This window comes from Portunus trituberculatus, chromosome 15 (assembly GCF_017591435.1).
Source record: "Portunus trituberculatus isolate SZX2019 chromosome 15, ASM1759143v1, whole genome shotgun sequence".
Classification (NCBI taxonomy): domain Eukaryota; kingdom Metazoa; phylum Arthropoda; class Malacostraca; order Decapoda; family Portunidae; genus Portunus; species Portunus trituberculatus.
In genome coordinates, this window is record NC_059269.1 from 3,951,129 (window position 1) to 3,966,128 (window position 15,000).

The 15,000-nt window shown below is 39.5% G+C and overlaps 1 long non-coding RNA gene and 1 other non-coding gene across 5 annotated transcripts in view; one reads left to right on the forward strand and one right to left on the reverse strand.

The window, feature by feature from the left end:
* The window catches only part of LOC123504028, a 41,003-nt gene extending 31,978 nt beyond the window's left edge, over positions 1 to 9,025 (reverse strand). The window contains exons 1-3 of one of the 4 annotated variants that reach the window (XR_006674686.1): positions 8,704 to 8,745; positions 8,510 to 8,614; positions 7,087 to 7,161 (exon numbers count right to left, since the gene is read on the reverse strand). This is a non-coding gene — a long non-coding RNA (uncharacterized LOC123504028). Of the gene's footprint in view, positions 1 to 7,086; positions 7,162 to 8,509 lie in introns of all 4 variants that reach the window. The other 3 variants (XR_006674684.1, XR_006674683.1, XR_006674685.1) reach the window with 3 other exon arrangements.
* Trnai-gau lies at positions 7,256 to 7,329 on the forward strand. Its single transcript has one exon. It is a non-coding gene; the product is annotated as a tRNA-Ile (tRNA).
* Positions 9,026 to 15,000: the final 5,975 nt, after the last annotated feature.

The window sequence follows — 15,000 nt, forward strand, 5'->3', positions numbered from 1 at the left end:
ATAATTTTTGCTTGGAAAAGTTTTAATAGTAAAGGAGTGATATTTTTTCCCCGTTGTTCTGCACTGACTTTTTTTCTTTTTTCCCCGTCTTGTTTTTTTTTTTCGGTGTTAAAATACGCGCGCGGGTTGAGTGAGCTACGTGTTGACTCGCCTCTGGATAAGTGATCAGAGTAACTGGTTCCTGCACAGGCTTCAAATTAAGATGAGGAGGGAGAGAATTACAATGATCTTTTCTCAAAGTAATAATCACCTGCTGAAGCCGCGGAAAAAAAGAAGGAAAGAAAGAGATGTCCTTGAGATCTCACATTTCCTCCTTTCACGCCAATTGACTGTAAATGGAAGCAAGGAAAAGACTGCCTAAGAAATTAAGGAAGAGAAAGAGGAAAGAGATGATGAAAAATAACTGATGAAGATAATAGAATGAGAATACAGAAGAAAAAGACGAGTATTCAGACTTAAACCACAAAAAGACTAAGGATGAACTGACAATGAGACTGACAAGAAGACAATTGACGACAGAGAAAAGAAATAAATAGCATAGCAAAACAAAAACACTGAAAGAAAGGAGGATGAGGACGAGGACGAGGACCGAAGAAGCGAAGGCCAATGATGAACAGAGTACAGATACGTGCACTCTGCCAAAAAATCTAACCCTCTTCTTTTACACAATCTGTGGTCTGGAGCCGTGCCAGAGCTCTGTACGGGAAGCCTGAAGCAACCAAACTAAGGCCTTCCTTCACATTAGGTAGATCTCCCGGGGTTTGTCCACGTCACTGTCTCTGTACAGCTGCCATACTACGACTCCCTCAAGAGGCTGTACTGTATAATTATGTGGTGTATTTGGCTTTCTGTGCACGAAGAGGGGAGTTTGCAGAGAAGGCGCTTCGAATCACAAGCATAAAATGAGAATAGAGCATCTTGAGATATCAGGAGTTAAATGTCATCACATTTTATTTACTGTGTATTTTGTTAGACATATAGTAGTTATTTATTTACTTTTTAATATATTTCTTATTATCATTATCATCATCATTATTGTTACTATATAATCATTATTACTATTATTATTATTATTATTATTATTATTATTATTATTATTACTATTATTATTATTACTATTATAATTTTCATTATTATTACTACCACTATTATGATCATGAACATTATTATTAATAATACTATTACTACTAGAACAACAACAACAACAACAACAACAACTACTACTACTACTACTACTACTACTACTACTACTACTATAACTACTACTACTACTACTTCTACTATGATAATAAGTATAATCACAAAATAATAGTTGTAATAGTAGCAGTAGTAGTAGTAGTAGTAGTAGTAGTAGAAGTAGAAGTAGTAGTAGTAGTAGTAGTAGTAGTAGTAGTAGTAGTAGTAGTAGTAGTAGTAGTAGTAGTAGTAGTAGTAACAACAGTAGTAGTAGTAGTAGTAGTAGTAGTAGTAGTAGTAGTAGTAGTAGTGATGATGATGATGATGATGATGATGATGCTAAATGTTAATGCTAATGCTAATAACAATAATAATAATAATAATAATAATAATAATAATAATAATAATAATAATCATCATAACAATAACAATAATAATGATAATAATAATAATAATAACAATAATAATAGTAATAATAATAATGACAATAATAATAATAATAATAATAATAATAATAATGAAATAAAAATAATAATAAATATCATAATAATAACAATAATAATCATAATAATAATTATTATTATAATAAGAACACAATAATGATAATTATGATGATGCTAATAATAATAATAATTACAATAATACTAATAGTAATAATGATAATAATAATAGTAATAATAATAACAATAATAATAAAAATAAGAATAGTTATCATTATCACTATAAAACGAACGCGATGATAATTATCATCATCATTATTAACTTCTGAGATGTAGATTCAAAATATCTGATAAGTTTGTCCTGTCCACCTGCCCGTGTGTGTCACTGTGTGCTAATTAACGAGTACTGGCTTTGCTCTATTGCAAACGGAGTTAGCTGTAGGCAGTTTCAACACCCGCAGACCAGGACTTTACATTTTCATACTGATCTTGGTTACAAATTTGACTGAACGTTTTACCGACATGCCAATTAGGTATTCGTGTTCTGTACTCACAAAACACGTGTTGAAGAACAAGAACACCTAATTACAGGTAGACTGGCTGCCCGTCTGAGCAAGGCTTTCTATTCTAAGATCCTCCAGATTTGTACTGCACGATTCTGGCTCCAATACGGTCACCCAGCTGTGTGTAAAGGACTTCTAACTATTCTTTTTGGTATTTACAGATTATCATTACAACTTAGTAAGATCCTATTGAACCATTAAGAGTTATTATGATCTTCAAAATTTCTATATGTGGTTTCTATGTGGGTGAAATTTGTTGTTGAAGTGTAGCAGGATGAAGGAGAAGCCAAGATTCAGAGAATTCTGAAGGAAAAGGAGATAATGATAATCCTACATATCGTGTTTTTTCATCACCAAATTTTTACCTCATTCAAGCAGACCGTCCTGTCCACTAAAGAAAAGCACGCCACACGTCTAACGAATGGCGAGGATAACTCCATAAATTAATGAAAATCTTACTTGCTTGTTCTTTTTTCCCTTTGTGTATATATCTCAATACAACTATTTGTTTACCCAAACCTTTGGCAAACAATGCCTGTCAGTAGTGGAGGGAAGCCTTATCGTGGAGACTGTCGGCAGCCAGAACTCGTTCCCCACATTGAACCTTTTTTTCCCCGAGGCGGCATTTTAATATAAATCAATTGTGTCTCCAGGAGAGAGATGGAAGAAAGAATACATCGTCATTTTCTATTTTTGCTGATTTTATTGTTATTCCTCAAATCTGCAGTAGAATATATGACAGGTTAATTACAACGTGTACGGATGAAAAACGCTTTACACCTTAATTCCAGCATGAATGTTAGATAAAGCAGGATAATCAAGACTAAAAACTAAGAAAAACTAAAAAAAAAAAAAAAATAGCGGAGCAAGTTTGGTAAAACTAAGAGAAAAATAATCTGAAAATCAAATCTCTCATACAATTTAAGGCCATTTTTATTGTTTCCGAATTTTGAGAATTAAAGGCGCATTGATATTCTCCTTCTAATTTGCGACTTAATTTGTAACTCTTCATGTATTATTGTATCGACTTAGTAACCTACGTGTGTTTTTGAGGAGCTTCACACCATCTGATCTCTTCTCTGCATGAAAGGTGCGTGCCCTGAGCAGCATTTTTTTACTTTCACAATTTTTATCTTCTTTTTGCTTGCGTGCGTGTCTCGTCACTATCTGAACTGAACAACTGTTTGCTCCGTTTTTGCCTGGTAAGTGGAAACGAACATAAATTCAAGGATCAATTCGTTGGCGGGAATGACATCAAGGACGAGTTGATTGGGCAGTGGACAGGCGATAATGACAACTGGCGCGCGCGAAGACGTAGTTCTATTAGATTAAGAAAGGACAGTTGTCGATTTCCAATTAATTATTCATAGCGGGAAGCACTGTAGCATAAAGACAAGAGCGCCTCGCAGGTGATACGGCCTACCACCTATGAATTCTGAGAAGGAAGTCAAGGTTAGCGCAAATGTTATAATTTTTCAAGCCACCTGATTAGTTTCAAGGTAAAGTTTCATGTGCCCTTAAGTGAGGTAAGTGATCGAAGCGCTACATACTGATTCAGAACGCTTCACACTGTCTCAATGCTTTTCTGAACGGTTCTAGACAGTAACTGGTAGCGCTTCATATTTTTTTTTTTTTATTCGTGGTTATCGTCCTCTCTCTCTCTCTCTCTCTCTCTCTCTCTCTCTCTCTCTCTCTCATGCCGGGATTGTCATGCAAAAGGTTATGCTTATCAAATAAAAAGAGGATCAAATCGCAAAATCATACCACTTTTTGACTTGTAGTCGTGTGTGTGTGTGTGTGTGTGTGTGTGTGTGTGTGTGTGTGTGTGTGTGTACACACACACACACACACACACACACACACACACAGAGCGAAGCCAACCAACATTACACAAAGACGAATGCACAACTACACACGCTCCCTATCACAAAGACAGACAAACAGGTAAAGAGAGAGAGAGAGAGAGAGAGAGAGAGAGAGAGAGAGAGAGAGAGAGAGAGAGAGAGAGAGAGAGAGAGAGAGAGAGAGAGAGAGAGAGAGAGAGAGAGAGAGAGAGAGAGAGAGAGAGAGAGAGAGAGAGAGAGAGAGAGAGAGAGAGAGAGAGAGAGAGAGAGAGAGAGAGAGAGAGAGAGAGAGAGAGAGAGAGAGAGAGAGAGAGAGAGAGAGAGAGAGAGAGAGAGAGAGAGAGAGAGAGAGAGAGAGAGAGAGAGAGAGAGAGAGAGAGAGAGAGAGAGAGAGAGAGAGAGAGAGAGAGAGAGAGAGAGAGAGAGAGAGAGAGAGAGAGAGAGAGAGAGAGAGAGAGAGAGAGAGAGAGAGAGAGAGAGAGAGAGAGAGAGAGAGAGAGAGAGAGAGAGAGAGCTAAAACACACAAGCAAATTTCGAAAAAAAAGATATATGACAAAAAGATAAATGGTGCATAATGACACATGATTGCTGAGACATAGAAGAAGGAGTAGAGGAGCTGGAGGCGAGGGATGCGAGGGGGAGGAGCTGAAGGAGGCTGGATTAATGAGCCGGGCGGGGGTAATTGGTGTCTGGCGCGGGTCGCGGGTGGCGGGTGGCGGGGCTCCTGTGGGGCGGCCGTCCAGTCTGACAGATGAGGGTGGTGGCACGTGGGGGGCATTTGGTGGTACCGCTAGCTAGCTTGTGTGTGTGTGTGTGTGTGTGTGTGTGTGTGTGTGTGAGTTTGTGTAAATTTGTGTGTCGGGCGGAGTAGGTGTGGGTTTAATTGCTCAACAAATAAGGTTAGAGCATCATACACCACAAGACTGGTCATTCCAGTGCAAATTTTTCTTCCTGTTGTATTTTAAGTCCACCTCGTGTAATCAAACCCCCTCTAGAATACGACTCAGGGTGACGGTTACGTGCAGGGTGCCGGTCATTCATTGGATGTTAACATTACCCCGAACACTGTTTTGCCAGGAAGTTGATTCATAGATGAGTTTGCTTGCTAGACACGAACTCTCGCCAGAATGGATCAAAGGGTTCACCACGGGCAAAAAAGTGAAGTGGTGAATCTTTCCTGAAGCTGGTTCTTGATTTTTTTTAAGGCGCGTGGGCGCGCACGCACGCAAACGCACGCACACGCACGCACACACACACACACACACACACACACACACACACACACACACACACACACACACACACACACACACACACACACAAAGTTTATCCTCCGACCTCCTCACAAACGCACACACAGAGTCACTCAAATTGTATCGCACCCAATGCCGTGTGTCCAAAGCGGCGGCCGAGGCAAGGCAGACATAAACACGTCACACTCACAGTCCACCGAAAATATATATGTATGAAAGGAGAGGAAAAAAAAAAAGTTGACGTGTGAGAGGATGAAGAGGCAGGACGGGCCCCTCCCCTGGCTTCTTGCGGCCCCTCACACCTGTCCGCGAGATAAGAGTAGCTCTGTAAATCATGTAAATGAGGTGTGACATCAACGAGGAAAGAAAAAAATATATATACATGGCACACACCGGGAGAAAGTTAACCGGTCTCTAAATGGAAGAGTAAACGAGTGATATTGAAAGAATGACATAAAAAAATAACTTGAGTAAATATTCAGCATGCTGCATACACACGAGAGAAGCCGAGGGACTTGAAGTAAAGATCAGAGAGTTAATAGAATCTCTCGCATTAATTGCCGCACAAAAAACGGCGTCGGCAATTGTAATCAAGGCAGGAATTTACAATCAACATAATATTTTCCGAGATAGGGTCACGTCGCCGGCACATAAACTTGACCACAAGCACTACTTAGTACACTCGGAGAAAGGCAATTATCTGCCACCAACACCACCACCACCACCACCACCTCTCCCACTATCACCAAGTACACCAACAAGGACATTAACACCAAGTCACCAGCATACCACGGCCACCTCCTCCGTACACCATCATCAGTGACCCCACCACTCATTAACCAAAAGTAATGACAAAAAAGGGGGCAAGAAAGCAGCATAAAGAAAAGGAGCAAAAACAAAGGTAAGAGTAACTACTTCACCTATCATAGCATCCCCATCCTCTCCTCCTTTCCCTTCTCGCCCTTTCAGAATGTAGTCAGCAGCTTAAACTACACTATCACCCCCTGCCATTATGGGTCTCGCCTTTAGAATAAACCATCCGTCAGGGCAGCTTATGACGCGCGTTGCACTAATCCTCGCTCCTGTACGCGGATCATTAATTGAGCTACCCGCACATTAAGTCGTCAGGCGCAGCTCCTTGGCGTTCAATTACTGCCGTTTCTGTGAAGTCACTCGGCCTTATTGAGGGCACGAGAGGAGGAAGCGGAGGAGGAGGAGCAGGAGGAGGGTGGAGCTGCACTAGTTCGGTGTTTTCGTAAAAGTAAGTGACTACTTGTAACGCCTCTCGCTAAAACACATTACTGATAAGACACCGAGTTCACATTTCTCGGTTATCAGTGAACACGGCGATTCTTGCTAACTATGCAGTGGAGTTAGGAAAAGTAAAAAGTCTCTGGCTACCTTTGCTTCTGTCACACGACTTACAAAAAAAGCATTGAATCTCCATCCTAGTTGTCAGTGAACGACTATTCTTGCTAAATATGCAGTGGAAATAAAGTGCATTAAGTATCTTACTGCCTTAACTTCCATTTGCAGCAATTACAATCCGGTCCGCCAAAACAACGCCCCTTACTGATGTACATCTAGATTACAAGTAGTAGCTATTACAAGAACACAATTCCATTAGAATTTTACTAGAGCCAGTGCATTAAAGGTAATAAAGAGATGCGTCTTGAGGGTAATAAATGAGCGCGTCATGCAGCATTCAAACGCAGACAGATGTACGTGCATGGTTGCTCATGCTGCTTTTGTCTGCAGTTAGGTTAGGTCAGTTAGCGGTGGCACTTCATACAAAGGTTGTTGGCTTACCTCGACCCAGCGCTTTGGCTGCCGTGCGTCCACATCAAAGGGAACAGGAAACTGATGCTTACAACGTTGCCAAGTCTGAAAAAATAATGCACAGTAGTAGTAAAAGAAGTAGTAGTAGTAGTATCAGAAAAAATTGCGATTTGCAACAGTATTTTTCTAAGGCTCCTTAGGCCCGTTAGCTCAGTTGGTTAGAGCGCCGTGCTGATAACGCGGAGGTCGTGGGTTCGACTCCCATGCGGGCCACACGAGTTTTTATTATTACGATATACTCTCTGTTTATAGTAAAAGGTCACTTTAAAGAATACAAGGGATACTTACCAAGAACTTCAACCTAACAACTATTTAGTTCCCACAGACACAGATAGTTTGGTCTACATATTCTTATGAACATTAGAAAGAGTAGGTATCGTTTCCCTCAGTTGCTAAAAAAAAAAAAAAGCTTTGCATACTCTAGTTTTCAGGCTTTATGACACCTAAAACGAACACATATTCATCAGTTCTTTTTAATATATTCCGTTATTTCTTAATTTTTAATACCAATATGAAAAAAAAAAATGATTTCACTCCATTGAAAAAAAAAAAAAAAATAGATATACTCTCATTTTCTTTTCTTTTATAACACCTAGAAGAGTGAAAATGCTACCTAAGCAAGTCGTATCACAGGGATAGTAAAACCATCACCACAATCATAATCATTATTGCTCGCTGCGTACTACATTCCCCCACCAATCTTCTCGTACCTCAAGTCATTAAAAAGTCAAGCCAGCACCTGCATCCCCACCCTTGGAGCACGAGCCGGCATTTGCTGCGTCCGGGAGAGGGGAGAGGGCGCCCAGGCATGTGGTGAGTGATTGCTTCAGGAGAATGTCAACGTGAAGGATCTTTCCCCTGACTGAATGTTGATGAGAGAGAGAGGGAGAGGGAGAGAGAGAGAGAGAGAGAGAGAGAGAGAGAGAGAGAGAGAGAGAACCACTACTACTAGTTACTACTACTACAACTACAATTACCACTACAACTACAATCACCACTACAACCACCACCATTACTACTACTACTACTACTATCACTACTACTACTACTACTACCACTACTATACTACTACTACTACCACTACTGTACTACTACTACTACTACCACTACTATACTACTACTACTACCACTACTACTACTACTACTACTACACTGTAAGGTGAAGTCTAAAAAAGAAATAAACTAAACATTAATAAGATATCCGGTGTTGTTTTCTAATCTTGGTGTGACTAACGACAGAATCATAGCAGTAGTAGTAGTAGTAGTAGTAGTGGTAGTAACAGTAGCAGTAGTAGTTGTAGCAGTAATAGGCGTTGGTGGCATCGGTAGAAACATCAACAATAATGAGTCATAAACAAAAGCAGTCTCAATCCTAAACATAACCCATCCTTACCAGTATAGCCGACTGTCCTGCCACCACACAGACGGACTTGCATTGGTCAGCGCCGCCACATTCGTAACCCGCAGCAGGCACAGATTAGGTCACAACGGGGTCCTTCTGCTTGAAACGGATATTTATTGTGGTCAATTTATATAGATAATCTTAGATACAACGTCCAGAAGCCCGAGATGGTAAGCTTAACTCACAAGAAAAGGTATAGCGAGTCGCCTCACCCCACTGAATTATGACTAGCTCTGCGGTCACTGTAGGCTCCGGATGGCGAAACGCACTCTGAGGTTCCGAGCATGTTCCGTATTCTGAAACACTTCTCTGTCGCTCCAGTTGAAGTGAAGGGAACTTTTAAGGATGCTTTTATAGTTCTAGTGACAGATTGATAAGGTCTGTATACTATTAACGGAAGGAACACTTTTGAGGACTTGTCTAATCACATCTGTAACCTTTGAATATAGTAATGGTGGGAGAGCAAAAGGTTTTCTGAACACGGGGCAATGAACCACACGATACACACTGAACTACACTGACGCCTGGCCATGTGAGGGAGGGAACTGCGCGCTGACCTTTACCGGGAGGGCAGGTGAGTCTGTCTGGTGGGGGAAGGACATGGGTAACGCGTGGTGGTGAGCTGGCGAGCGCAGAGGTTAAACAGGTGTCTTCAGAAGTCACTCATGGCAGACAGGGTGACTCCTAGACAAACATTTCTTTGTATGAGAACAAGTAGTTTGTATTTCTGATTCAACACTGTGATATAGTTTGTTTTTCCTGCTTTATTCTAGCACGGCTGCCTTGTTTGAGAGGATGAATGGAAGGCTTTGCTGGGATGTATAAGGACACTGAAACGAACTCCGCTCCGCTTTCTGCTGTTCGTCTTCTGCTTGGAGACTGGCAGGACGCTTTATGGCAGTGAAATAAGCATACCAATGAAGAAAAGCAACACAGACAGGATAATTTTTTTCCCATATAGTGTAAACATTTAAGAATTTAAGTATTTTATGGAGGAAATATAACTGAAGTTTGGCCTTTAACTGACCCTCGCTCTAAGTGATAGTTGTCATTATTTATTCCCAGCGGGGGAGTTTCATAAGCCAGACTTGGTAGCGAAGGGACGACCTCGTTTATCAGAACCAGCGCTGGAACTGCTCTGACTACGAGGAGGACAACGTTAATCATATGAACAAAGCGTTAGTTCTTCAGCATTTCCAGACGTACTAATTGTGCTACATTGAACTAATCTACGAGAGTCCCTGGATTGATCTGGCCGTCTTAAGGGACTGTTGCAAGCCATTCGACCTCGTTAGAGAGGATTAGTTGAGCTATTCAGTCAGGCTGACCGGACGGAGGACAGCGACGGTTCGTACCCAAGCGTTACCCTGTGACCTCGCGAGAGAGAGAGAGAGAGAGAGAGAGAGAGAGAGAGAGAGAGAGGAGAGTTATATATACGGAGATGGTATATGGAAAGATTATTCATTTCAAGATTCTTTGAATAAAAGTAGATTTATCAAAACAGGATAACACGTGTTAGATTTATATCCTGCTTAATAAAGATAGATAATGCACACACACACACACACACACACACACACACACACACACACACACACACACACACACTTTAATTATCCCTACTATACTCCCTTCTATCCTTCTCTTCTCTCACTTCTCTCCACTCTCAATCATTATCTTCACCCCATCAAGAAATAACTAAGGCGGCTGCTGGTCCATGTCTTCCCCGTTCGTTTCTCGCGTGAAAAGTACCTTTGGCATAGAACCCACTCAAATCACGCACCAGAAAAACCTTCCCCCCTCACTCCAGCCAACATCACTGTTAATTTCACAAGCCACATAATAAAACCATTGTAAACAAGTCCACATCCTTTTAATACGACTCTGGTAGTAATTATTCATGCATTTATTTTTTGTGCATTAGCTTATTCCTCCATTAATGCAAAATAAATCATAGAAATCCTGAGTAAGTGTCACACACCTCGGTGAGCACGGCCAAATGGAGGCAAATCCCAGAGAGCCAAGTACCGGCAGCCACGCCAAGCGCCTCCTGAGAAAGCCAGCAAGACTTCTGGACGCCTTACCTTATGATGACTCTTTACCATGATGTAAAAAACTAAGCACGACGCATCTAACCTATATTTCTTTCTGGCACGTATGGAGGAAAACATTCTACTGTCTACTCATCCAGACAAGTTCCTGGCTTCCTAGAGTAGTAATCCTCGCATTGGCAAGCTTCTTTCCTTATTACATCATTCCCAATCCATCATAAACGTTTGCTCATCATTATGCAAAATGCAGAAAGGTAACTTCTAGGTGTAATTATCAGATTTTGAATTTTTCTTTTCGATTTCTTTAACACAGGTTCAGGATCATTACAAAAAAAGAAAAATGAAAAAAATTCCATTAAAAGATTTCCACTATGGTAACAAACAACTAAGAAAATAGAAAGTTCATATAAAGATCATATATGTAGGTCGAAAAAATGCGATTAAAAATTTCCTTTAAGTTTACAAAGAAATAAATCAGGAAAAGAAATGTTGATATGAAAACTATATATATATATATATATATATATATATATATATATATATATATATATATATATATATATATATATATATATATATATATATATATATATATATATATATATATATATATATATATATATATATATATATATATATATATATATATATATATATAGAGAGAGAGAGAGAGAGAGAGAGAGAGAGAGAGAGAGAGAGAGAGAGAGAGAGAGAGAGAGAGAGAGAGAGAGAGAGAGAGAGAGAGAGAGAGAGAGAGAGAGAGAGAGAGAGAGAGAGAGAGAGAGAGAGAGAGAGAGAGAGAGAGAGAGAGATGTGTGTTTGTTTTTTGATGTTCCAATTTCAGGTTGAAATAGATGATGAGTCTTATCTATACTGCACTTCTAGTAACTCTAAATAGTACTCAGACTATAAATAATGATTTTTCTTTAAGTAAAGAACATATCCTAATTATTATCTTTGATTTTCTAACAGGTCTGACCGACACAAAAAGTTGAATAGAGAAATATGATAATATTTTTCTCTAAGTTTACAAACGCTTGAATCAGGAATAGAAGAAGAATGATGATATAAAAATATTTATCGCTCGAGAAAGTGTATTTTTAAAGAATCTTTATTTTATTTCAAAAGTGAAATACAATATTTTTCTTAACTAATGCTGCACTCAAGAACTCTGATTAATATTCTAACTATACAAAATGGTTCTTCTTTAATGAAGTTAAATAAAAATCCCATTATTTGTGTGTAATCTTGAAACAGGTCATAATGGGAGCTGATGGCAGACACTCCTAGACATAACTGCTCACGGATGAAGAAAACCAATGCTACCAGGCCTTACATGCAGGTCTTATAAGCTTGTTCCGGGACACTTGCTCGACCTGGAGGCAATAGTGTTCTTATTCTTTGTAAGGGTAGCACTGAAAAGGTTGTATTGATTCCCAGATTAATAAAAGGGACCAAACACATCATGACCGACTCACAGGTGCTGTTCACACTTGAGGTCAAGCTTACCAACCTCTGCGCATGGTTTCGTGAGCTCCCTGAAACAAATATATACGATACCGGAGATTCAATTTAAGCTTACAAAGAACTTTACAGTAATATGTAGGATAGAATAGGTGTTCGATGTGTTAAGAGAAAAATGAATTAGATATCCATGCGTCATATCCTACTTAGGGACAGAAAGACGGCTCCATACCACTCGATAACCGCCACATCTCAGTCACGACATATCACAGCAACATAGAAAATAAGTTATAGAATAAAGTAAAATACATAAATTCTTGTCAACTTTTCTTTTTCTTCTGCGGACAGTTATTCGTATCATTCTCGTCGTTAGCTTGCACAAACACACGCACACGCGGGCCATCGCAGTAACCCTTACGAGAGAAACCTTCCCTGAGTCCTATAAAAGACACAGCAGTTCCTTGTGTTCTAAATTGCACCTGTTGTTGTGAGCAGGTAAGTGCCCAGCAAAGTAAGTGTCTAAGGCTTGGGACATTCATTTACTGCGATGGTTTCTCTTTTATGATGGGCAGTAAAACACGGCAAAAAGCGATGCCGCCGTGAGTACTACAAGACAAGAAGCGCAGAGATGGTTACGTCGTGCGAACCCGCTAAGGAATACTGGTGATATTACTATGCCACAACAACGGAATACTGATAGAGACTGAAGGAATTGTGGGTCACTGCATTTGTGATAGAACATGTTATTCACAGGGAGTCATTACATAGGATGGTACAGTAAGAAAAAAAGGAAAATGAACCAACCAAGAATACAGATAGATAGATAGAAAGACAAACATACAGACAGATAGATAGTCAGACAGATAGATAGATAGAAAGATAGATACATTGGTAGGTAGGTAGATAAGATACAGATAAGTAGAAAGATAGAAAATGAAAAAATAAACCCAGATAAATAGATAAAGGTGAATAAGTAGACAACATGAAGACAGCAAGATAAGTGTTACTATAAAGCACTGTGGACTCTTTAGCTTTACTCTTTGCCAGAATATGCGATGGGTGAATGGGTGACGCAGAACAGTGAAATCTCAGTAGAACAAGAGGGAAAACTTTGTAGTCACTAAACCGAACAGCGTTTAAAGAATTAGTTGATGCTTCGTTTATGCTGCACTTTTTGTTTCCTCGTTAGTGTGGATCATGGTTAAAGATAAGCTTTGTATTGCTGGCGTGTTGATGTTTACCTGTTCTCTATGCGCGACACACCTTGTACTGCATAAGGAGGTTAACTTGCCCAGGGCCAACTAATATCAGTAAAAAAAGACTTAGATCTCGACATTCGTGGACCATTCTTCTTATCTCCTTGTAGGTTGAGATTACATTATGCTGGTTACAAGGCATCCCAACAGAGATAATCAAACAGCCTTATGAAGAACCTATATTTCTGGAAATTTTAACGAAGCATATTTCATAGATACATTCTTGGATCACTGTGATTACCAAGTTTGGCAAAAGTTAAATTTACACAGAACATGAAAGTAGGCAAAGATAATAACACACAGGATGATAAGATCTAAATGGCATCTGTCATTACCTCGCGGGATCTAAACAAATGCGGACCAGTCTTCAAAGTCTCAAATTATTCTCAGTTACCTTCCTGTTTAATGGAAAGTCTAATGGGAGCAAAACATCAATAATTTCCATTAGAACAAACATATGGAGGCAGCCAATGAATGGCTTGGCTGACATATTATTTCAATATGAATATATTCAACCTTGCAGTAACAATAAATTCAGCCACTGCTATTTTCTCTAGACACCCAATGGCGCGTAATTGTATCACAAGAGTACATCAGCTGGGAGGAAGTTGAGCCTCTGTATAATTCATCTACTAAGTGCAAATAGTCTGTACAGTGATGCAGAAAGATGCGCTGGGCTGGCGCGTCTAGGGCCATCATAAACCACACCGCTAGAACACAGGTACACGCCTCCCAGATTATTCATATATACACATTTACAAACCAGTTAAATTATCTCAGGAGCTTTGTACAGTAAAGGTCAAACAGATATTCACTATCATATTCACTAGAATAGACCGGTAAACTAGATATCTTGCGAGGAACACCATCTCAGGTTTGTCGCAGTATGTCTGGTTACCTTAGTCCCGCCACTCTGTCATCGCCACACCTTCGGAGACAGTGATAGAGGCAGTTACCTCAATGTTGCCCCAGCCAGATTATGGAGATTGAGTAAACATACGACCTGTTCCTGTGACTTCTGTGTCTTGCCGGCAAAGGTAAGGCTCAACTCTTGCCTAAGCAACATTGAGTGCATTTATAATCATAGGTCTACAGTTTAGTCACTTGTCGCTCTAACAAGTAGCATGAAATTATCACTATTCTGTAGAACTCACGAGTTACAATTCTATTGAATAATGCTTAGGATTAAAAGAGTATGACGGAAAACCTTTTGATAGTGTGGAAAGTCCGTGCAAGGTTCCTTTGGTAAGTCGCAAAACATTATCATATATCAGTGTAACACATCTTTCCATACGTAATATGTTCATTCTATATGATTTTGGACATGTTTACCTGGTGATTACATATCAATTTCATTAATTAAAGCAATACGAGACAAATGATTGTAATAGTTTAACAATTTCATCAATGGTTGCTTCTTCCCACACACAACCTGTTTCGATTATATGATTTTACACTTTTCACCTGATATTAACAATAATACTTGAAATTTGTTATAAAACAGACAAACATTACATAAAAGCAAAAACTAGTCTTCAGTCGGTAACTGAGGTTAGGCGCGCCACCCAAAGCAGCAACCTTGTGTAAATGAGAAGCCGTGCATGGAAGACGAGATCAGGTTAATGAAGGGCAAGCAGATGCGTACAGTTGTCTGGTTTTTACTGCGCTCTTTCATCCGATCTTCATTTAACCAATAAGAGAGAATGAGTGA